The following is a 19,577-nucleotide window of genomic DNA, read 5'->3' on the forward strand; positions in this document are numbered from 1 at the left end:
TACAGCCATAAGTGGGGGAGTGCTTGAAGAATGACACAAATGGGAGTTCCCTCCTTCTCAATAGTCCTACATGATCTGTCATAAAAGTCCACAAATGTAAGAAAGCATTGAAATGCTCCTTTAATTACTACGGGGTACGCAAGCTCAGTTTCCGTAGTGTAGTGGTTATCACGTTCGCCTAACACGCGAAAGGTCCCCGGTCCGAAACCGGGCGGAAGCATGCGTCTTTGCTTATGCGTCCTGATATAAAAGTGTCTGACTGCAGGCACTGCTTGAACTTGTGGGGTTCTACTGCTGTTTGGGACACAGACAAGAGAAAGTACTCAAATCTGGTTCAGGTCTCTGACATCTGTAACCTTTGGATGCTCGTCTTGCTAAAGAGTTGTCTATGGCCCAAATTTCTGCAAACTCCACAGACTTCACACAAATCAACAAATCTCCAGTCGCTATATTTCCTGAAGATGGAGGCACAGACTAAGCTCTTGGAAATGACTGGCTCTAGGTGGCCTGCACAGGACTTGGGCCTATTTTCAGCCAATGCCCAAGGCAATGAAACAAATGGGCGCTTTAGGCAACAGTTCTGCTGCCAGAGGTTCTGGGGTTCTTAGGGCAGCATATGTTGAGCTGTGCTTGCTTTAGTGAACTCCTAAATGTCCAAAGTTTAAGTGAGCCTAACATGGAGACTACAGTTCAGACTCCTTGCTAGAGTGCGTCTGTCTCTTCTCCATGGCTCCTTTTACTTCAAGGCCATGATAGGAACATGTCACCAAATTTGTCAGAGTGCGAGATTACTCAGTGAGACACATTGGAAAGCCAAACAAGCTGTCTTTCGGGGTTTCCGTAGTGTAGTGGTTATCACGTTCGCCTCACACGCGAAAGGTCCCCGGTCCGAAACCGGGCGGAAACATGGGTCTTTTCCTTCTTTGGTTACAAGGGAATTGATATTCACTCTTTAGACAACTCTGCTTGTCCAGCATTTTCTCTGTTTTACTTGCATCCCTATTGAGAATTAAGTCTCTTGGTTTTGTCTTCTGTAGGTTGTGTGCTAGCCAAACAAAGGACATCAAAGAGCTTGTCAAGAAGAAGATCGGGGCCTTCAGAGGTGGCAAAGGGATTGGAAGTGGGAAGAGTGCAAGAGGAAAAGTTGACTTGAGTCAAGGTGGCTAATGAACGATACAGCAGGAAGCTGAAGTGGAAAGTGCAGCAGAAGAGCATGAGCGAGGTTTGGTGCAGCATGAAGACCATGTGCAGATGAGATCAGCCAACACAAGAGGAGTGGAACTGACTGGGCCACTAACTTGCTCTTCAACTGACTAGATTCTTATGCTAGCGTGTGCTAATGCACCTGTGGAGCAAAGTGCTAGAAAGCCAAATGAGGTTCCACTGAGACTTGAACTCAGATCGCTGGATTCAGAGTCCAGAGTGCTAACCATTACACCATGGAACCCTGCCTGAAGCACACAAAAGATCTGTGTCAAACAGGCATAAAAGTGTAGTTCCTGGTAAACCGATGGGGATTTCTACACGGCCAGCCAAATTTTACCTGTCATACCTGCTGCGAATCGCAGCTTGACGTGACCATTGCAGTGCTTCAGAGGTCCTCGTTAGTATAGTGGACAGTATCTCCGCCTGTCACGCGGAAGACCGGGGTTCGATTCCCCGACGGGGAGTGAGCAGTTTCCTTCTCTGTTCTTCCTTTTACCTGCAATGACCACACACACCTTAATCGCACACCAGATCCTAGTCAATCTAATAATCTAGTCCTATAATGGGCTTGAAGAAACATGAATTCCACCTGTGCGCTCACAAGTCGAAAAGGTCTTCTCAGAAAGAGCTCCCATCAGAAGAGATGCTAGTCCAAGAGAACACTGCTTGTGCAGCATTTTCTCTGTTTTACGTGCGTCCCTACTGACAAATAAGTTTCTTGGTCTTGTCTTCTGTAGATTGTGTGCTAGCCAAACAAAGGACATCAAAGAGCTTGTCAACCAGAAGATCAGCTCCCATGACAAGAGATGCAATCTTGAGATCACAATTTGCATTGTCAATACAGCCATAAGTGGGGGAGTGCTTGAAGAATGACACAAATGGGAGTTCCCTCCTTCTCAATAGTCCTACATGATCTGTCATAAAAGTCCACAAATGTAAGAAAGCATTGAAATGCTCCTTTAATTACTACGGGGTACGCAAGCTCAGTTTCCGTAGTGTAGTGGTTATCACGTTTGCCTAACACGCGAAAGGTCCCCGGTCCGAAACCGGGCGGAAGCATGCGTCTTTGCTTATGCGTCCTGATATAAAAGTGTCTGACTGCAGGCACTGCTTGAACTTGTGGGGTTCTACTGCTGTTTGGGACACAGACAAGAGAAAGTACTCAAATCTGGTTCAGGTCTCTGACATCTGTAACCTTTGGATGCTCGTCTTGCTAAAGAGTTGTCTATGGCCCAAATTTCTGCAAACTCCACAGACTTCACACAAATCAACAAATCTCCAGTCGCTATATTTCCTGAAGATGGAGGCACAGACTAAGCTCTTGGAAATGACTGGCTCTAGGTGGCCTGCACAGGACTTGGGCCTATTTTCAGCCAATGCCCAAGGCAATGAAACAAATGGGTGCTTTAGGCAACAGTTCTGCTGCCAGAGGTTCTGGGGTTCTTAGGGCAGCATATGTTGAGCTGTGCTTGCTTTAGTGAACTCCTAAATGTCCAAAGTTTAAGTGAGCCTAACATGGAGACTACAGTTCAGACTCCTTGCTAGAGTGCGTCTGTCTCTTCTCCATGGCTCCTTTTACTTCAAGGCCATGATAGGAACATGTCACCAAATTTGTCAGAGTGCGAGATTACTCAGTGAGACACATTGGAAAGCCAAACAAGCTGTCTTTCGGGGTTTCCGTAGTGTAGTGGTTATCACGTTCGCCTCACACGCGAAAGGTCCCCGGTCCGAAACCGGGCGGAAACATGGGTCTTTTCCTTCTTTGGTTACAAGGGAATTGATATTCACTCTTTAGACAACTCTGCTTGTCCAGCATTTTCTCTGTTTTACTTGCATCCCTATTGAGAATTAAGTCTCTTGGTTTTGTCTTCTGTAGGTTGTGTGCTAGCCAAACAAAGGACATCAAAGAGCTTGTCAAGAAGAAGATCGGGGCCTTCAGAGGTGGCAAAGGGATTGGAAGTGGGAAGAGTGCAAGAGGAAAAGTTGACTTGAGTCAAGGTGGCTAATGAACGATACAGCAGGAAGCTGAAGTGGAAAGTGCAGCAGAAGAGCATGAGCGAGGTTTGGTGCAGCATGAAGACCATGTGCAGATGAGATCAGCCAACACAAGAGGAGTGGAACTGACTGGGCCACTAACTTGCTCTTCAACTGACTAGATTCTTATGCTAGCGTGTGCTAATGCTAATGTACCTGTGGAGCAAAGTGCTAGAAAGCCAAATGAGGTTCCACTGAGACTTGAACTCAGATCGCTGGATTCAGGGTCCAGAGTGCTAACCATTACACCATGGAACCCTGCCTGAAGCACACAAAAGATCTGTGTCAAACAGGCATAAAAGTGTAGTTCCTGGTAAACCGATGGGGATTTCTACACGGCCAGCCAAATTTTACCTGTCATACCTGCTGCGAATCGCAGCTTGACGTGACCATTGCAGTGCGTCAGAGGTCCTCGTTAGTATAGTGGACAGTATCTCCGCCTGTCACGCGGAAGCCCGGGGTTCGATTCCCCGACGGGGAGTGAGCAGTTTCCTTCTCTGTTCTGCCTTTTACCTGCAATGACCACACACACCTTAATCGCACACCAGATCCTAGTCAATCTAATAATCTAGTCCTATAATGGGCTTGAAGAAACATGAATTCCACCTGTGCGCTCACAAGTCGAAAAGGTCTTCTCAGAAAGAGCTCCCATCAGAAGAGATGCTAGTCCAAGAGAACACTGCTTGTGCAGCATTTTCTCTGTTTTACGTGCGTCCCTACTGACAAATAAGTTTCTTGGTCTTGTCTTCTGTAGATTGTGTGCTAGCCAAACAAAGGACATCAAAGAGCTTGTCAACCAGAAGATCAGCTCCCATGACAAGAGATGCAATCTTGAGATCACAATTTGCATTGTCAATACAGCCATAAGTGGGGGAGTGCTTGAAGAATGACACAAATGGGAGTTCCCTCCTTCTCAATAGTCCTACATGATCTGTCATAAAAGTCCACAAATGTAAGAAAGCATTGAAATGCTCCTTTAATTACTACGGGGTACGCAAGCTCAGTTTCCGTAGTGTAGTGGTTATCACGTTCGCCTAACACGCGAAAGGTCCCCGGTCCGAAACCGGGCGGAAGCATGCGTCTTTGCTTATGCGTCCTGATATAAAAGTGTCTGACTGCAGGCACTGCTTGAACTTGTGGGGTTCTACTGCTGTTTGGGACACAGACAAGAGAAAGTACTCAAATCTGGTTCAGGTCTCTGACATCTGTAACCTTTGGATGCTCGTCTTGCTAAAGAGTTGTCTATGGCCCAAATTTCTGCAAACTCCACAGACTTCACACAAATCAACAAATCTCCAGTCGCTATATTTCCTGAAGATGGAGGCACAGACTAAGCTCTTGGAAATGACTGGCTCTAGGTGGCCTGCACAGGACTTGGGCCTATTTTCAGCCAATGCCCAAGGCAATGAAACAAATGGGCGCTTTAGGCAACAGTTCTGCTGCCAGAGGTTCTGGGGTTCTTAGGGCAGCATATGTTGAGCTGTGCTTGCTTTAGTGAACTCCTAAATGTCCAAAGTTTAAGTGAGCCTAACATGGAGACTACAGTTCAGACTCCTTGCTAGAGTGCGTCTGTCTCTTCTCCATGGCTCCTTTTACTTCAAGGCCATGATAGGAACATGTCACCAAATTTGTCAGAGTGCGAGATTACTCAGTGAGACACATTGGAAAGCCAAACAAGCTGTCTTTCGGGGTTTCCGTAGTGTAGTGGTTATCACGTTCGCCTCACACGCGAAAGGTCCCCGGTCCGAAACCGGGCGGAAACATGGGTCTTTTCCTTCTTTGGTTACAAGGGAATTGATATTCACTCTTTAGACAACTCTGCTTGTCCAGCATTTTCTCTGTTTTACTTGCATCCCTATTGAGAATTAAGTCTCTTGGTTTTGTCTTCTGTAGGTTGTGTGCTAGCCAAACAAAGGACATCAAAGAGCTTGTCAAGAAGAAGATCGGGGCCTTCAGAGGTGGCAAAGGGATTGGAAGTGGGAAGAGTGCAAGAGGAAAAGTTGACTTGAGTCAAGGTGGCTAATGAACGATACAGCAGGAAGCTGAAGTGGAAAGTGCAGCAGAAGAGCATGAGCGAGGTTTGGTGCAGCATGAAGACCATGTGCAGATGAGATCAGCCAACACAAGAGGAGTGGAACTGACTGGGCCACTAACTTGCTCTTCAACTGACTAGATTCTTATGCTAGCGTGTGCTAATGCACCTGTGGAGCAAAGTGCTAGAAAGCCAAATGAGGTTCCACTGAGACTTGAACTCAGATCGCTGGATTCAGAGTCCAGAGTGCTAACCATTACACCATGGAACCCTGCCTGAAGCACACAAAAGATCTGTGTCAAACAGGCATAAAAGTGTAGTTCCTGGTAAACCGATGGGGATTTCTACACGGCCAGCCAAATTTTACCTGTCATACCTGCTGCGAATCGCAGCTTGACGTGACCATTGCAGTGCTTCAGAGGTCCTCGTTAGTATAGTGGACAGTATCTCCGCCTGTCACGCGGAAGCCCGGGGTTCGATTCCCCGACGGGGAGTGAGCAGTTTCCTTCTCTGTTCTTCCTTTTACCTGCAATGACCACACACACCTTAATCGCACACCAGATCCTAGTCAATCTAATAATCTAGTCCTATAATGGGCTTGAAGAAACATGAATTCCACCTGTGCGCTCACAAGTCGAAAAGGTCTTCTCAGAAAGAGCTCCCATCAGAAGAGATGCTAGTCCAAGAGAACACTGCTTGTGCAGCATTTTCTCTGTTTTACGTGCGTCCCTACTGACAAATAAGTTTCTTGGTCTTGTCTTCTGTAGATTGTGTGCTAGCCAAACAAAGGACATCAAAGAGCTTGTCAACCAGAAGATCAGCTCCCATGACAAGAGATGCAATCTTGAGATCACAATTTGCATTGTCAATACAGCCATAAGTGGGGGAGTGCTTGAAGAATGACACAAATGGGAGTTCCCTCCTTCTCAATAGTCCTACATGATCTGTCATAAAAGTCCACAAATGTAAGAAAGCATTGAAATGCTCCTTTAATTACTACGGGGTACGCAAGCTCAGTTTCCGTAGTGTAGTGGTTATCACGTTTGCCTAACACGCGAAAGGTCCCCGGTCCGAAACCGGGCGGAAGCATGCGTCTTTGCTTATGCGTCCTGATATAAAAGTGTCTGACTGCAGGCACTGCTTGAACTTGTGGGGTTCTACTGCTGTTTGGGACACAGACAAGAGAAAGTACTCAAATCTGGTTCAGGTCTCTGACATCTGTAACCTTTGGATGCTCGTCTTGCTAAAGAGTTGTCTATGGCCCAAATTTCTGCAAACTCCACAGACTTCACACAAATCAACAAATCTCCAGTCGCTATATTTCCTGAAGATGGAGGCACAGACTAAGCTCTTGGAAATGACTGGCTCTAGGTGGCCTGCACAGGACTTGGGCCTATTTTCAGCCAATGCCCAAGGCAATGAAACAAATGGGTGCTTTAGGCAACAGTTCTGCTGCCAGAGGTTCTGGGGTTCTTAGGGCAGCATATGTTGAGCTGTGCTTGCTTTAGTGAACTCCTAAATGTCCAAAGTTTAAGTGAGCCTAACATGGAGACTACAGTTCAGACTCCTTGCTAGAGTGCGTCTGTCTCTTCTCCATGGCTCCTTTTACTTCAAGGCCATGATAGGAACATGTCACCAAATTTGTCAGAGTGCGAGATTACTCAGTGAGACACATTGGAAAGCCAAACAAGCTGTCTTTCGGGGTTTCCGTAGTGTAGTGGTTATCACGTTCGCCTCACACGCGAAAGGTCCCCGGTCCGAAACCGGGCGGAAACATGGGTCTTTTCCTTCTTTGGTTACAAGGGAATTGATATTCACTCTTTAGACAACTCTGCTTGTCCAGCATTTTCTCTGTTTTACTTGCATCCCTATTGAGAATTAAGTCTCTTGGTTTTGTCTTCTGTAGGTTGTGTGCTAGCCAAACAAAGGACATCAAAGAGCTTGTCAAGAAGAAGATCGGGGCCTTCAGAGGTGGCAAAGGGATTGGAAGTGGGAAGAGTGCAAGAGGAAAAGTTGACTTGAGTCAAGGTGGCTAATGAACGATACAGCAGGAAGCTGAAGTGGAAAGTGCAGCAGAAGAGCATGAGCGAGGTTTGGTGCAGCATGAAGACCATGTGCAGATGAGATCAGCCAACACAAGAGGAGTGGAACTGACTGGGCCACTAACTTGCTCTTCAACTGACTAGATTCTTATGCTAGCGTGTGCTAATGCTAATGTACCTGTGGAGCAAAGTGCTAGAAAGCCAAATGAGGTTCCACTGAGACTTGAACTCAGATCGCTGGATTCAGGGTCCAGAGTGCTAACCATTACACCATGGAACCCTGCCTGAAGCACACAAAAGATCTGTGTCAAACAGGCATAAAAGTGTAGTTCCTGGTAAACCGATGGGGATTTCTACACGGCCAGCCAAATTTTACCTGTCATACCTGCTGCGAATCGCAGCTTGACGTGACCATTGCAGTGCGTCAGAGGTCCTCGTTAGTATAGTGGACAGTATCTCCGCCTGTCACGCGGAAGCCCGGGGTTCGATTCCCCGACGGGGAGTGAGCAGTTTCCTTCTCTGTTCTGCCTTTTACCTGCAATGACCACACACACCTTAATCGCACACCAGATCCTAGTCAATCTAATAATCTAGTCCTATAATGGGCTTGAAGAAACATGAATTCCACCTGTGCGCTCACAAGTCGAAAAGGTCTTCTCAGAAAGAGCTCCCATCAGAAGAGATGCTAGTCCAAGAGAACACTGCTTGTGCAGCATTTTCTCTGTTTTACGTGCGTCCCTACTGACAAATAAGTTTCTTGGTCTTGTCTTCTGTAGATTGTGTGCTAGCCAAACAAAGGACATCAAAGAGCTTGTCAACCAGAAGATCAGCTCCCATGACAAGAGATGCAATCTTGAGATCACAATTTGCATTGTCAATACAGCCATAAGTGGGGGAGTGCTTGAAGAATGACACAAATGGGAGTTCCCTCCTTCTCAATAGTCCTACATGATCTGTCATAAAAGTCCACAAATGTAAGAAAGCATTGAAATGCTCCTTTAATTACTACGGGGTACGCAAGCTCAGTTTCCGTAGTGTAGTGGTTATCACGTTCGCCTAACACGCGAAAGGTCCCCGGTCCGAAACCGGGCGGAAGCATGCGTCTTTGCTTATGCGTCCTGATATAAAAGTGTCTGACTGCAGGCACTGCTTGAACTTGTGGGGTTCTACTGCTGTTTGGGACACAGACAAGAGAAAGTACTCAAATCTGGTTCAGGTCTCTGACATCTGTAACCTTTGGATGCTCGTCTTGCTAAAGAGTTGTCTATGGCCCAAATTTCTGCAAACTCCACAGACTTCACACAAATCAACAAATCTCCAGTCGCTATATTTCCTGAAGATGGAGGCACAGACTAAGCTCTTGGAAATGACTGGCTCTAGGTGGCCTGCACAGGACTTGGGCCTATTTTCAGCCAATGCCCAAGGCAATGAAACAAATGGGCGCTTTAGGCAACAGTTCTGCTGCCAGAGGTTCTGGGGTTCTTAGGGCAGCATATGTTGAGCTGTGCTTGCTTTAGTGAACTCCTAAATGTCCAAAGTTTAAGTGAGCCTAACATGGAGACTACAGTTCAGACTCCTTGCTAGAGTGCGTCTGTCTCTTCTCCATGGCTCCTTTTACTTCAAGGCCATGATAGGAACATGTCACCAAATTTGTCAGAGTGCGAGATTACTCAGTGAGACACATTGGAAAGCCAAACAAGCTGTCTTTCGGGGTTTCCGTAGTGTAGTGGTTATCACGTTCGCCTCACACGCGAAAGGTCCCCGGTCCGAAACCGGGCGGAAACATGGGTCTTTTCCTTCTTTGGTTACAAGGGAATTGATATTCACTCTTTAGACAACTCTGCTTGTCCAGCATTTTCTCTGTTTTACTTGCATCCCTATTGAGAATTAAGTCTCTTGGTTTTGTCTTCTGTAGGTTGTGTGCTAGCCAAACAAAGGACATCAAAGAGCTTGTCAAGAAGAAGATCGGGGCCTTCAGAGGTGGCAAAGGGATTGGAAGTGGGAAGAGTGCAAGAGGAAAAGTTGACTTGAGTCAAGGTGGCTAATGAACGATACAGCAGGAAGCTGAAGTGGAAAGTGCAGCAGAAGAGCATGAGCGAGGTTTGGTGCAGCATGAAGACCATGTGCAGATGAGATCAGCCAACACAAGAGGAGTGGAACTGACTGGGCCACTAACTTGCTCTTCAACTGACTAGATTCTTATGCTAGCGTGTGCTAATGCTAATGTACCTGTGGAGCAAAGTGCTAGAAAGCCAAATGAGGTTCCACTGAGACTTGAACTCAGATCGCTGGATTCAGAGTCCAGAGTGCTAACCATTACACCATGGAACCCTGCCTGAAGCACACAAAAGATCTGTGTCAAACAGGCATAAAAGTGTAGTTCCTGGTAAACCGATGGGGATTTCTACACGGCCAGCCAAATTTTACCTGTCATACCTGCTGCGAATCGCAGCTTGACGTGACCATTGCAGTGCTTCAGAGGTCCTCGTTAGTATAGTGGACAGTATCTCCGCCTGTCACGCGGAAGACCGGGGTTCGATTCCCCGACGGGGAGTGAGCAGTTTCCTTCTCTGTTCTTCCTTTTACCTGCAATGACCACACACACCTTAATCGCACACCAGATCCTAGTCAATCTAATAATCTAGTCCTATAATGGGCTTGAAGAAACATGAATTCCACCTGTGCGCTCACAAGTCGAAAAGGTCTTCTCAGAAAGAGCTCCCATCAGAAGAGATGCTAGTCCAAGAGAACACTGCTTGTGCAGCATTTTCTCTGTTTTACGTGCGTCCCTACTGACAAATAAGTTTCTTGGTCTTGTCTTCTGTAGATTGTGTGCTAGCCAAACAAAGGACATCAAAGAGCTTGTCAACCAGAAGATCAGCTCCCATGACAAGAGATGCAATCTTGAGATCACAATTTGCATTGTCAATACAGCCATAAGTGGGGGAGTGCTTGAAGAATGACACAAATGGGAGTTCCCTCCTTCTCAATAGTCCTACATGATCTGTCATAAAAGTCCACAAATGTAAGAAAGCATTGAAATGCTCCTTTAATTACTACGGGGTACGCAAGCTCAGTTTCCGTAGTGTAGTGGTTATCACGTTCGCCTAACACGCGAAAGGTCCCCGGTCCGAAACCGGGCGGAAGCATGCGTCTTTGCTTATGCGTCCTGATATAAAAGTGTCTGACTGCAGGCACTGCTTGAACTTGTGGGGTTCTACTGCTGTTTGGGACACAGACAAGAGAAAGTACTCAAATCTGGTTCAGGTCTCTGACATCTGTAACCTTTGGATGCTCGTCTTGCTAAAGAGTTGTCTATGGCCCAAATTTCTGCAAACTCCACAGACTTCACACAAATCAACAAATCTCCAGTCGCTATATTTCCTGAAGATGGAGGCACAGACTAAGCTCTTGGAAATGACTGGCTCTAGGTGGCCTGCACAGGACTTGGGCCTATTTTCAGCCAATGCCCAAGGCAATGAAACAAATGGGTGCTTTAGGCAACAGTTCTGCTGCCAGAGGTTCTGGGGTTCTTAGGGCAGCATATGTTGAGCTGTGCTTGCTTTAGTGAACTCCTAAATGTCCAAAGTTTAAGTGAGCCTAACATGGAGACTACAGTTCAGACTCCTTGCTAGAGTGCGTCTGTCTCTTCTCCATGGCTCCTTTTACTTCAAGGCCATGATAGGAACATGTCACCAAATTTGTCAGAGTGCGAGATTACTCAGTGAGACACATTGGAAAGCCAAACAAGCTGTCTTTCGGGGTTTCCGTAGTGTAGTGGTTATCACGTTCGCCTCACACGCGAAAGGTCCCCGGTCCGAAACCGGGCGGAAACATGGGTCTTTTCCTTCTTTGGTTACAAGGGAATTGATATTCACTCTTTAGACAACTCTGCTTGTCCAGCATTTTCTCTGTTTTACTTGCATCCCTATTGAGAATTAAGTCTCTTGGTTTTGTCTTCTGTAGGTTGTGTGCTAGCCAAACAAAGGACATCAAAGAGCTTGTCAAGAAGAAGATCGGGGCCTTCAGAGGTGGCAAAGGGATTGGAAGTGGGAAGAGTGCAAGAGGAAAAGTTGACTTGAGTCAAGGTGGCTAATGAACGATACAGCAGGAAGCTGAAGTGGAAAGTGCAGCAGAAGAGCATGAGCGAGGTTTGGTGCAGCATGAAGACCATGTGCAGATGAGATCAGCCAACACAAGAGGAGTGGAACTGACTGGGCCACTAACTTGCTCTTCAACTGACTAGATTCTTATGCTAGCGTGTGCTAATGCTAATGTACCTGTGGAGCAAAGTGCTAGAAAGCCAAATGAGGTTCCACTGAGACTTGAACTCAGATCGCTGGATTCAGGGTCCAGAGTGCTAACCATTACACCATGGAACCCTGCCTGAAGCACACAAAAGATCTGTGTCAAACAGGCATAAAAGTGTAGTTCCTGGTAAACCGATGGGGATTTCTACACGGCCAGCCAAATTTTACCTGTCATACCTGCTGCGAATCGCAGCTTGACGTGACCATTGCAGTGCGTCAGAGGTCCTCGTTAGTATAGTGGACAGTATCTCCGCCTGTCACGCGGAAGACCGGGGTTCGATTCCCCGACGGGGAGTGAGCAGTTTCCTTCTCTGTTCTTCCTTTTACCTGCAATGACCACACACACCTTAATCGCACACCAGATCCTAGTCAATCTAATAATCTAGTCCTATAATGGGCTTGAAGAAACATGAATTCCACCTGTGCGCTCACAAGTCGAAAAGGTCTTCTCAGAAAGAGCTCCCATCAGAAGAGATGCTAGTCCAAGAGAACACTGCTTGTGCAGCATTTTCTCTGTTTTACGTGCGTCCCTACTGACAAATAAGTTTCTTGGTCTTGTCTTCTGTAGATTGTGTGCTAGCCAAACAAAGGACATCAAAGAGCTTGTCAACCAGAAGATCAGCTCCCATGACAAGAGATGCAATCTTGAGATCACAATTTGCATTGTCAATACAGCCATAAGTGGGGGAGTGCTTGAAGAATGACACAAATGGGAGTTCCCTCCTTCTCAATAGTCCTACATGATCTGTCATAAAAGTCCACAAATGTAAGAAAGCATTGAAATGCTCCTTTAATTACTACGGGGTACGCAAGCTCAGTTTCCGTAGTGTAGTGGTCATCACGTTCGCCTAACACGCGAAAGGTCCCCGGTCCGAAACCGGGCGGAAGCATGCGTCTTTGCTTATGCGTCCTGATATAAAAGTGTCTGACTGCAGGCACTGCTTGAACTTGTGGGGTTCTACTGCTGTTTGGGACACAGACAAGAGAAAGTACTCAAATCTGGTTCAGGTCTCTGACATCTGTAACCTTTGGATGCTCGTCTTGCTAAAGAGTTGTCTATGGCCCAAATTTCTGCAAACTCCACAGACTTCACACAAATCAACAAATCTCCAGTCGCTATATTTCCTGAAGATGGAGGCACAGACTAAGCTCTTGGAAATGACTGGCTCTAGGTGGCCTGCACAGGACTTGGGCCTATTTTCAGCCAATGCCCAAGGCAATGAAACAAATGGGCGCTTTAGGCAACAGTTCTGCTGCCAGAGGTTCTGGGGTTCTTAGGGCAGCATATGTTGAGCTGTGCTTGCTTTAGTGAACTCCTAAATGTCCAAAGTTTAAGTGAGCCTAACATGGAGACTACAGTTCAGACTCCTTGCTAGAGTGCGTCTGTCTCTTCTCCATGGCTCCTTTTACTTCAAGGCCATGATAGGAACATGTCACCAAATTTGTCAGAGTGCGAGATTACTCAGTGAGACACATTGGAAAGCCAAACAAGCTGTCTTTCGGGGTTTCCGTAGTGTAGTGGTTATCACGTTCGCCTCACACGCGAAAGGTCCCCGGTCCGAAACCGGGCGGAAACATGGGTCTTTTCCTTCTTTGGTTACAAGGGAATTGATATTCACTCTTTAGACAACTCTGCTTGTCCAGCATTTTCTCTGTTTTACTTGCATCCCTATTGAGAATTAAGTCTCTTGGTTTTGTCTTCTGTAGGTTGTGTGCTAGCCAAACAAAGGACATCAAAGAGCTTGTCAAGAAGAAGATCGGGGCCTTCAGAGGTGGCAAAGGGATTGGAAGTGGGAAGAGTGCAAGAGGAAAAGTTGACTTGAGTCAAGGTGGCTAATGAACGATACAGCAGGAAGCTGAAGTGGAAAGTGCAGCAGAAGAGTATGAGCGAGGTTTGGTGCAGCATGAAGACCATGTGCAGATGAGATCAGCCAACACAAGAGGAGTGGAACTGACTGGGCCACTAACTTGCTCTTCAACTGACTAGATTCTTATGCTAGCGTGTGCTAATGCTAATGTACCTGTGGAGCAAAGTGCTAGAAAGCCAAATGAGGTTCCACTGAGACTTGAACTCAGATCGCTGGATTCAGAGTCCAGAGTGCTAACCATTACACCATGGAACCCTGCCTGAAGCACACAAAAGATTTGTGTCAAACAGGCATAAAAGTGTAGTTCCTGGTAAACCGATGGGGATTTCTACACGGCCAGCCAAATTTTACCTGTCATACCTGCTGCGAATCGCAGCTTGACGTGACCATTGCAGCGCTTCAGAGGTCCTCGTTAGTATAGTGGACAGTATCTCCGCCTGTCACGCGGAAGACCGGGGTTCGATTCCCCGACGGGGAGTGAGCAGTTTCCTTCTCTGTTCTGCCTTTTACCTGCAATGACCACACACACCTTAATCGCACACCAGATCCTAGTCAATCTAATAATCTAGTCCTATAATGGGCTTGAAGAAACATGAATTCCACCTGTGCGCTCACAAGTCGAAAAGGTCTTCTCAGAAAGAGCTCCCATCAGAAGAGATGCTAGTCCAAGAGAACACTGCTTGTGCAGCATTTTCTCTGTTTTACGTGCGTCCCTACTGACAAATAAGTTTCTTGGTCTTGTCTTCTGTAGATTGTGTGCTAGCCAAACAAAGGACATCAAAGAGCTTGTCAACCAGAAGATCAGCTCCCATGACAAGAGATGCAATCTTGAGATCACAATTTGCATTGTCAATACAGCCATAAGTGGGGGAGTGCTTGAAGAATGACACAAATGGGAGTTCCCTCCTTCTCAATAGTCCTACATGATCTGTCATAAAAGTCCACAAATGTAAGAAAGCATTGAAATGCTCCTTTAATTACTACGGGGTACGCAAGCTCAGTTTCCGTAGTGTAGTGGTTATCACGTTCGCCTAACACGCGAAAGGTCCCCGGTCCGAAACCGGGCGGAAGCATGCGTCTTTGCTTATGCGTCCTGATATAAAAGTGTCTGACTGCAGGCACTGCTTGAACTTGTGGGGTTCTACTGCTGTTTGGGACACAGACAAGAGAAAGTACTCAAATCTGGTTCAGGTCTCTGACATCTGTAACCTTTGGATGCTCGTCTTGCTAAAGAGTTGTCTATGGCCCAAATTTCTGCAAACTCCACAGACTTCACACAAATCAACAAATCTCCAGTCGCTATATTTCCTGAAGATGGAGGCACAGACTAAGCTCTTGGAAATGACTGGCTCTAGGTGGCCTGCACAGGACTTGGGCCTATTTTCAGCCAATGCCCAAGGCAATGAAACAAATGGGTGCTTTAGGCAACAGTTCTGCTGCCAGAGGTTCTGGGGTTCTTAGGGCAGCATATGTTGAGCTGTGCTTGCTTTAGTGAACTCCTAAATGTCCAAAGTTTAAGTGAGCCTAACATGGAGACTACAGTTCAGACTCCTTGCTAGAGTGCGTCTGTCTCTTCTCCATGGCTCCTTTTACTTCAAGGCCATGATAGGAACATGTCACCAAATTTGTCAGAGTGCGAGATTACTCAGTGAGACACATTGGAAAGCCAAACAAGCTGTCTTTTGGGGTTTCCGTAGTGTAGTGGTTATCACGTTCGCCTCACACGCGAAAGGTCCCCGGTCCGAAACCGGGCGGAAACATGGGTCTTTTCCTTCTTTGGTTACAAGGGAATTGATATTCACTCTTTAGACAACTCTGCTTGTCCAGCATTTTCTCTGTTTTACTTGCATCCCTATTGAGAATTAAGTCTCTTGGTTTTGTCTTCTGTAGGTTGTGTGCTAGCCAAACAAAGGACATCAAAGAGCTTGTCAAGAAGAAGATCGGGGCCTTCAGAGGTGGCAAAGGGATTGGAAGTGGGAAGAGTGCAAGAGGAAAAGTTGACTTGAGTCAAGGTGGCTAATGAACGATACAGCAGGAAGCTGAAGTGGAAAGTGCAGCAGAAGAGCATGAGCGAGGTTTGGTGCAGCATGAAGACCATGTGCAGATGAGATCAGCCAACACAAGAGGAGTGGAACTGACTGGGCCACTAACTTGCTCTTCAACTGACTAGATTCTTATGCTAGCGTGTGCTAATGCACCTGTGGAGCAAAGTGCTAGAAAGCCAAATGAGGTTCCACTGAGACTTGAACTCAGATCGCTGGATTCAGAGTCCAGAGTACTAACCATTACACCATGGAACCCTGCCTGAAGCACACAAAAGATCTGTGTCAAACAGGCATAAAAGTGTAGTTCCTGGTAAACCGATGGGGATTTCTACACGGCCAGCCAAATTTTACCTGTCATACCTGCTGCGAATCGCAGCTTGACGTGACCATTGCAGTGCTTCAGAGGTTCTCGTTAGTATAGTGGACAGTATCTCCGCCTGTCACGCGGAAGACCGGGGTTCGATTCCCCGACGGGGAGTGAGCAGTTTCCTTCTCTGTTCTGCCTTTTACCTGCAATGACCACACACACCTTAATCGCACACCAGATCCTAGTCAATCTAATAATCTAGTCCTATAATGGGCTTGAAGAAACATGAATTCCACCTGTGCGCTCACAAGTCGAAAAGGTCTTCTCAGAAAGAGCTCCCATCAGAAGAGATGCTAGTCCAAGAGAACACTGCTTGTGCAGCATTTTCTCTGTTTTACGTGCGTCCCTACTGACAAATAAGTTTCTTGGTCTTGTCTTCTGTAGATTGTGTGCTAGCCAAACAAAGGACATCAAAGAGCTTGTCAACCAGAAGATCAGCTCCCATGACAAGAGATGCAATCTTGAGATCACAATTTGCATTGTCAATACAGCCATAAGTGGGGGAGTGCTTGAAGAATGACACAAATGGGAGTTCCCTCCTTCTCAATAGTCCTACATGATCTGTCATAAAAGTCCACAAATGTAAGAAAGCATTGAAATGCTCCTTTAATTACTACGGGGTACGCAAGCTCAGTTTCCGTAGTGTAGTGGTTATCACGTTCGCCTAACACGCGAAAGGTCCCCGGTCCGAAACCGGGCGGAAGCATGCGTCTTTGCTTATGCGTCCTGATATAAAAGTGTCTGACTGCAGGCACTGCTTGAACTTGTGGGGTTCTACTGCTGTTTGGGACACAGACAAGAGAAAGTACTCAAATCTGGTTCAGGTCTCTGACATCTGTAACCTTTGGATGCTCGTCTTGCTAAAGAGTTGTCTATGGCCCAAATTTCTGCAAACTCCACAGACTTCACACAAATCAACAAATCTCCAGTCGCTATATTTCCTGAAGATGGAGGCACAGACTAAGCTCTTGGAAATGACTGGCTCTAGGTGGCCTGCACAGGACTTGGGCCTATTTTCAGCCAATGCCCAAGGCAATGAAACAAATGGGCGCTTTAGGCAACAGTTCTGCTGCCAGAGGTTCTGGGGTTCTTAGGGCAGCATATGTTGAGCTGTGCTTGCTTTAGTGAACTCCTAAATGTCCAAAGTTTAAGTGAGCCTAACATGGAGACTACAGTTCAGACTCCTTGCTAGAGTGCGTCTGTCTCTTCTCCATGGCTCCTTTTACTTCAAGGCCATGATAGGAACATGTCACCAAATTTGTCAGAGTGCGAGATTACTCAGTGAGACACATTGGAAAGCCAAACAAGCTGTCTTTTGGGGTTTCCGTAGTGTAGTGGTTATCACGTTCGCCTCACACGCGAAAGGTCCCCGGTCCGAAACCGGGCGGAAACATGGGTCTTTTCCTTCTTTGGTTACAAGGGAATTGATATTCACTCTTTAGACAACTCTGCTTGTCCAGCATTTTCTCTGTTTTACTTGCATCCCTATTGAGAATTAAGTCTCTTGGTTTTGTCTTCTGTAGGTTGTGTGCTAGCCAAACAAAGGACATCAAAGAGCTTGTCAAGAAGAAGATCGGGGCCTTCAGAGGTGGCAAAGGGATTGGAAGTGGGAAGAGTGCAAGAGGAAAAGTTGACTTGAGTCAAGGTGGCTAATGAACGATACAGCAGGAAGCTGAAGTGGAAAGTGCAGCAGAAGAGCATGAGCGAGGTTTGGTGCAGCATGAAGACCATGTGCAGATGAGATCAGCCAACACAAGAGGAGTGGAACTGACTGGGCCACTAACTTGCTCTTCAACTGACTAGATTCTTATGCTAGCGTGTGCTAATGCTAATGTACCTGTGGAGCAAAGTGCTAGAAAGCCAAATGAGGTTCCACTGAGACTTGAACTCAGATCGCTGGATTCAGGGTCCAGAGTGCTAACCATTACACCATGGAACCCTGCCTGAAGCACACAAAAGATCTGTGTCAAACAGGCATAAAAGTGTAGTTCCTGGTAAACCGATGGGGATTTCTACACGGCCAGCCAAATTTTACCTGTCATACCTGCTGCGAATCGCAGCTTGACGTGACCATTGCAGTGCTTCAGAGGTCCTCGTTAGTATAGTGGACAGTATCTCCGCCTGTCACGCGGAAGACCGGGGTTCGATTCCCCGACGGGGAGTGAGCAGTTTCCTTCTCTGTTCTTCCTTTTACCTGCAATGACCACACACACCTTAATCGCACACCAGATCCTAGTCAATCTAATAATCTAGTCCTATAATGGGCTTGAAGAAACATGAATTCCACCTGTGCGCTCACAAGTCGAAAAGGTCTTCTCAGAAAGAGCTCCCATCAGAAGAGATGCTAGTCCAAGAGAACACTGCTTGTGCAGCATTTTCTCTGTTTTACGTGCGTCCCTACTGACAAATAAGTTTCTTGGTCTTGTCTTCTGTAGATTGTGTGCTAGCCAAACAAAGGACATCAAAGAGCTTGTCAACCAGAAGATCAGCTCCCATGACAAGAGATGCAATCTTGAGATCACAATTTGCATTGTCAATACAGCCATAAGTGGGGGAGTGCTTGAAGAATGACACAAATGGGAGTTCCCTCCTTCTCAATAGTCCTACATGATCTGTCATAAAAGTCCACAAATGTAAGAAAGCATTGAAATGCTCCTTTAATTACTACGGGGTACGCAAGCTCAGTTTCCGTAGTGTAGTGGTTATCACGTTTGCCTAACACGCGAAAGGTCCCCGGTCCGAAACCGGGCGGAAGCATGCGTCTTTGCTTATGCGTCCTGATATAAAAGTGTCTGACTGCAGGCACTGCTTGAACTTGTGGGGTTCTACTGCTGTTTGGGACACAGACAAGAGAAAGTACTCAAATCTGGTTCAGGTCTCTGACATCTGTAACCTTTGGATGCTCGTCTTGCTAAAGAGTTGTCTATGGCCCAAATTTCTGCAAACTCCACAGACTTCACACAAATCAACAAATCTCCAGTCGCTATATTTCCTGAAGATGGAGGCACAGACTAAGCTCTTGGAAATGACTGGCTCTAGGTGGCCTGCACAGGACTTGGGCCTATTTTCAGCCAATGCCCAAGGCAATGAAACAAATGGGCGCTTTAGGCAACAGTTCTGCTGCCAGAGGTTCTGGGGTTCTTAGGGCAGCATATGTTGAGCTGTGCTTGCTTTAGTGAACTCCTAAATGTCCAAAGTTTAAGTGAGCCTAACATGGAGACTACAGTTCAGACTCCTTGCTAGAGTGCGTCTGTCTCTTCTCCATGGCTCCTTTTACTTCAAGGCCATGATAGGAACATGTCACCAAATTTGTCAGAGTGCGAGATTACTCAGTGAGACACATTGGAAAGCCAAACAAGCTGTCTTTCGGGGTTTCCGTAGTGTAGTGGTTATCACGTTCGCCTCACACGCGAAAGGTCCCCGGTCCGAAACCGGGCGGAAACATGGGTCTTTTCCTTCTTTGGTTACAAGGGAATTGATATTCACTCTTTAGACAACTCTGCTTGTCCAGCATTTTCTCTGTTTTACTTGCATCCCTATTGAGAATTAAGTCTCTTGGTTTTGTCTTCTGTAGGTTGTGTGCTAGCCAAACAAAGGACATCAAAGAGCTTGTCAAGAAGAAGATCGGGGCCTTCAGAGGTGGCAAAGGGATTGGAAGTGGGAAGAGTGCAAG

General features: G+C 46.6%; 38 non-coding genes across 38 annotated transcripts; 29 read left to right on the plus strand and 9 right to left on the minus strand.

Moving 5' to 3' along the window:
• Positions 1-147: 147 nt before the first annotated feature.
• Positions 148-220, plus strand: trnav-aac (transfer RNA valine (anticodon AAC)). The gene has a single exon. It is a non-coding gene; the product is annotated as a tRNA-Val (tRNA).
• Positions 221-834: 614 nt separating this feature from the next.
• On the plus strand, positions 835-907 carry trnav-cac (transfer RNA valine (anticodon CAC)). Its single transcript has one exon. It is a non-coding gene; the product is annotated as a tRNA-Val (tRNA).
• A 468-nt stretch (positions 908-1,375) lies between these two features.
• Positions 1,376-1,447, minus strand: trnaq-cug (transfer RNA glutamine (anticodon CUG)). The gene has a single exon. It is a non-coding gene; the product is annotated as a tRNA-Gln (tRNA).
• Positions 1,448-1,598: 151 nt separating this feature from the next.
• trnad-guc (transfer RNA aspartic acid (anticodon GUC)) lies at positions 1,599-1,670 on the plus strand. The gene has a single exon. It is a non-coding gene; the product is annotated as a tRNA-Asp (tRNA).
• Positions 1,671-2,192: 522 nt separating this feature from the next.
• trnav-aac (transfer RNA valine (anticodon AAC)) lies at positions 2,193-2,265 on the plus strand. Its single transcript has one exon. It is a non-coding gene; the product is annotated as a tRNA-Val (tRNA).
• A 614-nt stretch (positions 2,266-2,879) lies between these two features.
• trnav-cac (transfer RNA valine (anticodon CAC)) lies at positions 2,880-2,952 on the plus strand. The gene has a single exon. It is a non-coding gene; the product is annotated as a tRNA-Val (tRNA).
• A 474-nt stretch (positions 2,953-3,426) lies between these two features.
• On the minus strand, positions 3,427-3,498 carry trnaq-cug (transfer RNA glutamine (anticodon CUG)). Its single transcript has one exon. It is a non-coding gene; the product is annotated as a tRNA-Gln (tRNA).
• Positions 3,499-3,649: 151 nt separating this feature from the next.
• Positions 3,650-3,721, plus strand: trnad-guc (transfer RNA aspartic acid (anticodon GUC)). The gene has a single exon. It is a non-coding gene; the product is annotated as a tRNA-Asp (tRNA).
• A 522-nt stretch (positions 3,722-4,243) lies between these two features.
• trnav-aac (transfer RNA valine (anticodon AAC)) lies at positions 4,244-4,316 on the plus strand. The gene has a single exon. It is a non-coding gene; the product is annotated as a tRNA-Val (tRNA).
• A 614-nt stretch (positions 4,317-4,930) lies between these two features.
• Positions 4,931-5,003, plus strand: trnav-cac (transfer RNA valine (anticodon CAC)). The gene has a single exon. It is a non-coding gene; the product is annotated as a tRNA-Val (tRNA).
• A 468-nt stretch (positions 5,004-5,471) lies between these two features.
• trnaq-cug (transfer RNA glutamine (anticodon CUG)) lies at positions 5,472-5,543 on the minus strand. Its single transcript has one exon. It is a non-coding gene; the product is annotated as a tRNA-Gln (tRNA).
• Positions 5,544-5,694: 151 nt separating this feature from the next.
• Positions 5,695-5,766, plus strand: trnad-guc (transfer RNA aspartic acid (anticodon GUC)). The gene has a single exon. It is a non-coding gene; the product is annotated as a tRNA-Asp (tRNA).
• A 522-nt stretch (positions 5,767-6,288) lies between these two features.
• On the plus strand, positions 6,289-6,361 carry trnav-aac (transfer RNA valine (anticodon AAC)). The gene has a single exon. It is a non-coding gene; the product is annotated as a tRNA-Val (tRNA).
• A 614-nt stretch (positions 6,362-6,975) lies between these two features.
• trnav-cac (transfer RNA valine (anticodon CAC)) lies at positions 6,976-7,048 on the plus strand. The gene has a single exon. It is a non-coding gene; the product is annotated as a tRNA-Val (tRNA).
• A 474-nt stretch (positions 7,049-7,522) lies between these two features.
• Positions 7,523-7,594, minus strand: trnaq-cug (transfer RNA glutamine (anticodon CUG)). Its single transcript has one exon. It is a non-coding gene; the product is annotated as a tRNA-Gln (tRNA).
• A 151-nt stretch (positions 7,595-7,745) lies between these two features.
• trnad-guc (transfer RNA aspartic acid (anticodon GUC)) lies at positions 7,746-7,817 on the plus strand. Its single transcript has one exon. It is a non-coding gene; the product is annotated as a tRNA-Asp (tRNA).
• Positions 7,818-8,339: 522 nt separating this feature from the next.
• On the plus strand, positions 8,340-8,412 carry trnav-aac (transfer RNA valine (anticodon AAC)). Its single transcript has one exon. It is a non-coding gene; the product is annotated as a tRNA-Val (tRNA).
• A 614-nt stretch (positions 8,413-9,026) lies between these two features.
• Positions 9,027-9,099, plus strand: trnav-cac (transfer RNA valine (anticodon CAC)). The gene has a single exon. It is a non-coding gene; the product is annotated as a tRNA-Val (tRNA).
• A 474-nt stretch (positions 9,100-9,573) lies between these two features.
• Positions 9,574-9,645, minus strand: trnaq-cug (transfer RNA glutamine (anticodon CUG)). Its single transcript has one exon. It is a non-coding gene; the product is annotated as a tRNA-Gln (tRNA).
• A 151-nt stretch (positions 9,646-9,796) lies between these two features.
• On the plus strand, positions 9,797-9,868 carry trnad-guc (transfer RNA aspartic acid (anticodon GUC)). The gene has a single exon. It is a non-coding gene; the product is annotated as a tRNA-Asp (tRNA).
• A 522-nt stretch (positions 9,869-10,390) lies between these two features.
• trnav-aac (transfer RNA valine (anticodon AAC)) lies at positions 10,391-10,463 on the plus strand. The gene has a single exon. It is a non-coding gene; the product is annotated as a tRNA-Val (tRNA).
• A 614-nt stretch (positions 10,464-11,077) lies between these two features.
• On the plus strand, positions 11,078-11,150 carry trnav-cac (transfer RNA valine (anticodon CAC)). The gene has a single exon. It is a non-coding gene; the product is annotated as a tRNA-Val (tRNA).
• Positions 11,151-11,624: 474 nt separating this feature from the next.
• trnaq-cug (transfer RNA glutamine (anticodon CUG)) lies at positions 11,625-11,696 on the minus strand. Its single transcript has one exon. It is a non-coding gene; the product is annotated as a tRNA-Gln (tRNA).
• A 151-nt stretch (positions 11,697-11,847) lies between these two features.
• Positions 11,848-11,919, plus strand: trnad-guc (transfer RNA aspartic acid (anticodon GUC)). Its single transcript has one exon. It is a non-coding gene; the product is annotated as a tRNA-Asp (tRNA).
• A 522-nt stretch (positions 11,920-12,441) lies between these two features.
• trnav-aac (transfer RNA valine (anticodon AAC)) lies at positions 12,442-12,514 on the plus strand. The gene has a single exon. It is a non-coding gene; the product is annotated as a tRNA-Val (tRNA).
• Positions 12,515-13,128: 614 nt separating this feature from the next.
• Positions 13,129-13,201, plus strand: trnav-cac (transfer RNA valine (anticodon CAC)). The gene has a single exon. It is a non-coding gene; the product is annotated as a tRNA-Val (tRNA).
• A 474-nt stretch (positions 13,202-13,675) lies between these two features.
• trnaq-cug (transfer RNA glutamine (anticodon CUG)) lies at positions 13,676-13,747 on the minus strand. The gene has a single exon. It is a non-coding gene; the product is annotated as a tRNA-Gln (tRNA).
• Positions 13,748-13,898: 151 nt separating this feature from the next.
• trnad-guc (transfer RNA aspartic acid (anticodon GUC)) lies at positions 13,899-13,970 on the plus strand. The gene has a single exon. It is a non-coding gene; the product is annotated as a tRNA-Asp (tRNA).
• Positions 13,971-14,492: 522 nt separating this feature from the next.
• On the plus strand, positions 14,493-14,565 carry trnav-aac (transfer RNA valine (anticodon AAC)). The gene has a single exon. It is a non-coding gene; the product is annotated as a tRNA-Val (tRNA).
• A 614-nt stretch (positions 14,566-15,179) lies between these two features.
• On the plus strand, positions 15,180-15,252 carry trnav-cac (transfer RNA valine (anticodon CAC)). The gene has a single exon. It is a non-coding gene; the product is annotated as a tRNA-Val (tRNA).
• A 468-nt stretch (positions 15,253-15,720) lies between these two features.
• Positions 15,721-15,792, minus strand: trnaq-cug (transfer RNA glutamine (anticodon CUG)). Its single transcript has one exon. It is a non-coding gene; the product is annotated as a tRNA-Gln (tRNA).
• A 151-nt stretch (positions 15,793-15,943) lies between these two features.
• trnad-guc (transfer RNA aspartic acid (anticodon GUC)) lies at positions 15,944-16,015 on the plus strand. Its single transcript has one exon. It is a non-coding gene; the product is annotated as a tRNA-Asp (tRNA).
• Positions 16,016-16,537: 522 nt separating this feature from the next.
• On the plus strand, positions 16,538-16,610 carry trnav-aac (transfer RNA valine (anticodon AAC)). The gene has a single exon. It is a non-coding gene; the product is annotated as a tRNA-Val (tRNA).
• Positions 16,611-17,224: 614 nt separating this feature from the next.
• trnav-cac (transfer RNA valine (anticodon CAC)) lies at positions 17,225-17,297 on the plus strand. The gene has a single exon. It is a non-coding gene; the product is annotated as a tRNA-Val (tRNA).
• A 474-nt stretch (positions 17,298-17,771) lies between these two features.
• trnaq-cug (transfer RNA glutamine (anticodon CUG)) lies at positions 17,772-17,843 on the minus strand. Its single transcript has one exon. It is a non-coding gene; the product is annotated as a tRNA-Gln (tRNA).
• Positions 17,844-17,994: 151 nt separating this feature from the next.
• trnad-guc (transfer RNA aspartic acid (anticodon GUC)) lies at positions 17,995-18,066 on the plus strand. The gene has a single exon. It is a non-coding gene; the product is annotated as a tRNA-Asp (tRNA).
• A 522-nt stretch (positions 18,067-18,588) lies between these two features.
• Positions 18,589-18,661, plus strand: trnav-aac (transfer RNA valine (anticodon AAC)). The gene has a single exon. It is a non-coding gene; the product is annotated as a tRNA-Val (tRNA).
• A 614-nt stretch (positions 18,662-19,275) lies between these two features.
• On the plus strand, positions 19,276-19,348 carry trnav-cac (transfer RNA valine (anticodon CAC)). The gene has a single exon. It is a non-coding gene; the product is annotated as a tRNA-Val (tRNA).
• Positions 19,349-19,577: the final 229 nt, after the last annotated feature.

Source organism: Diplotaxodon limnothrissa, linkage group LG8 (genome assembly GCF_057381915.1).
Source record: "Diplotaxodon limnothrissa isolate DT_005_m linkage group LG8, D_limnothrissa_male_GT1.1, whole genome shotgun sequence".
NCBI lineage: Eukaryota > Metazoa > Chordata > Actinopteri > Cichliformes > Cichlidae > Diplotaxodon > Diplotaxodon limnothrissa.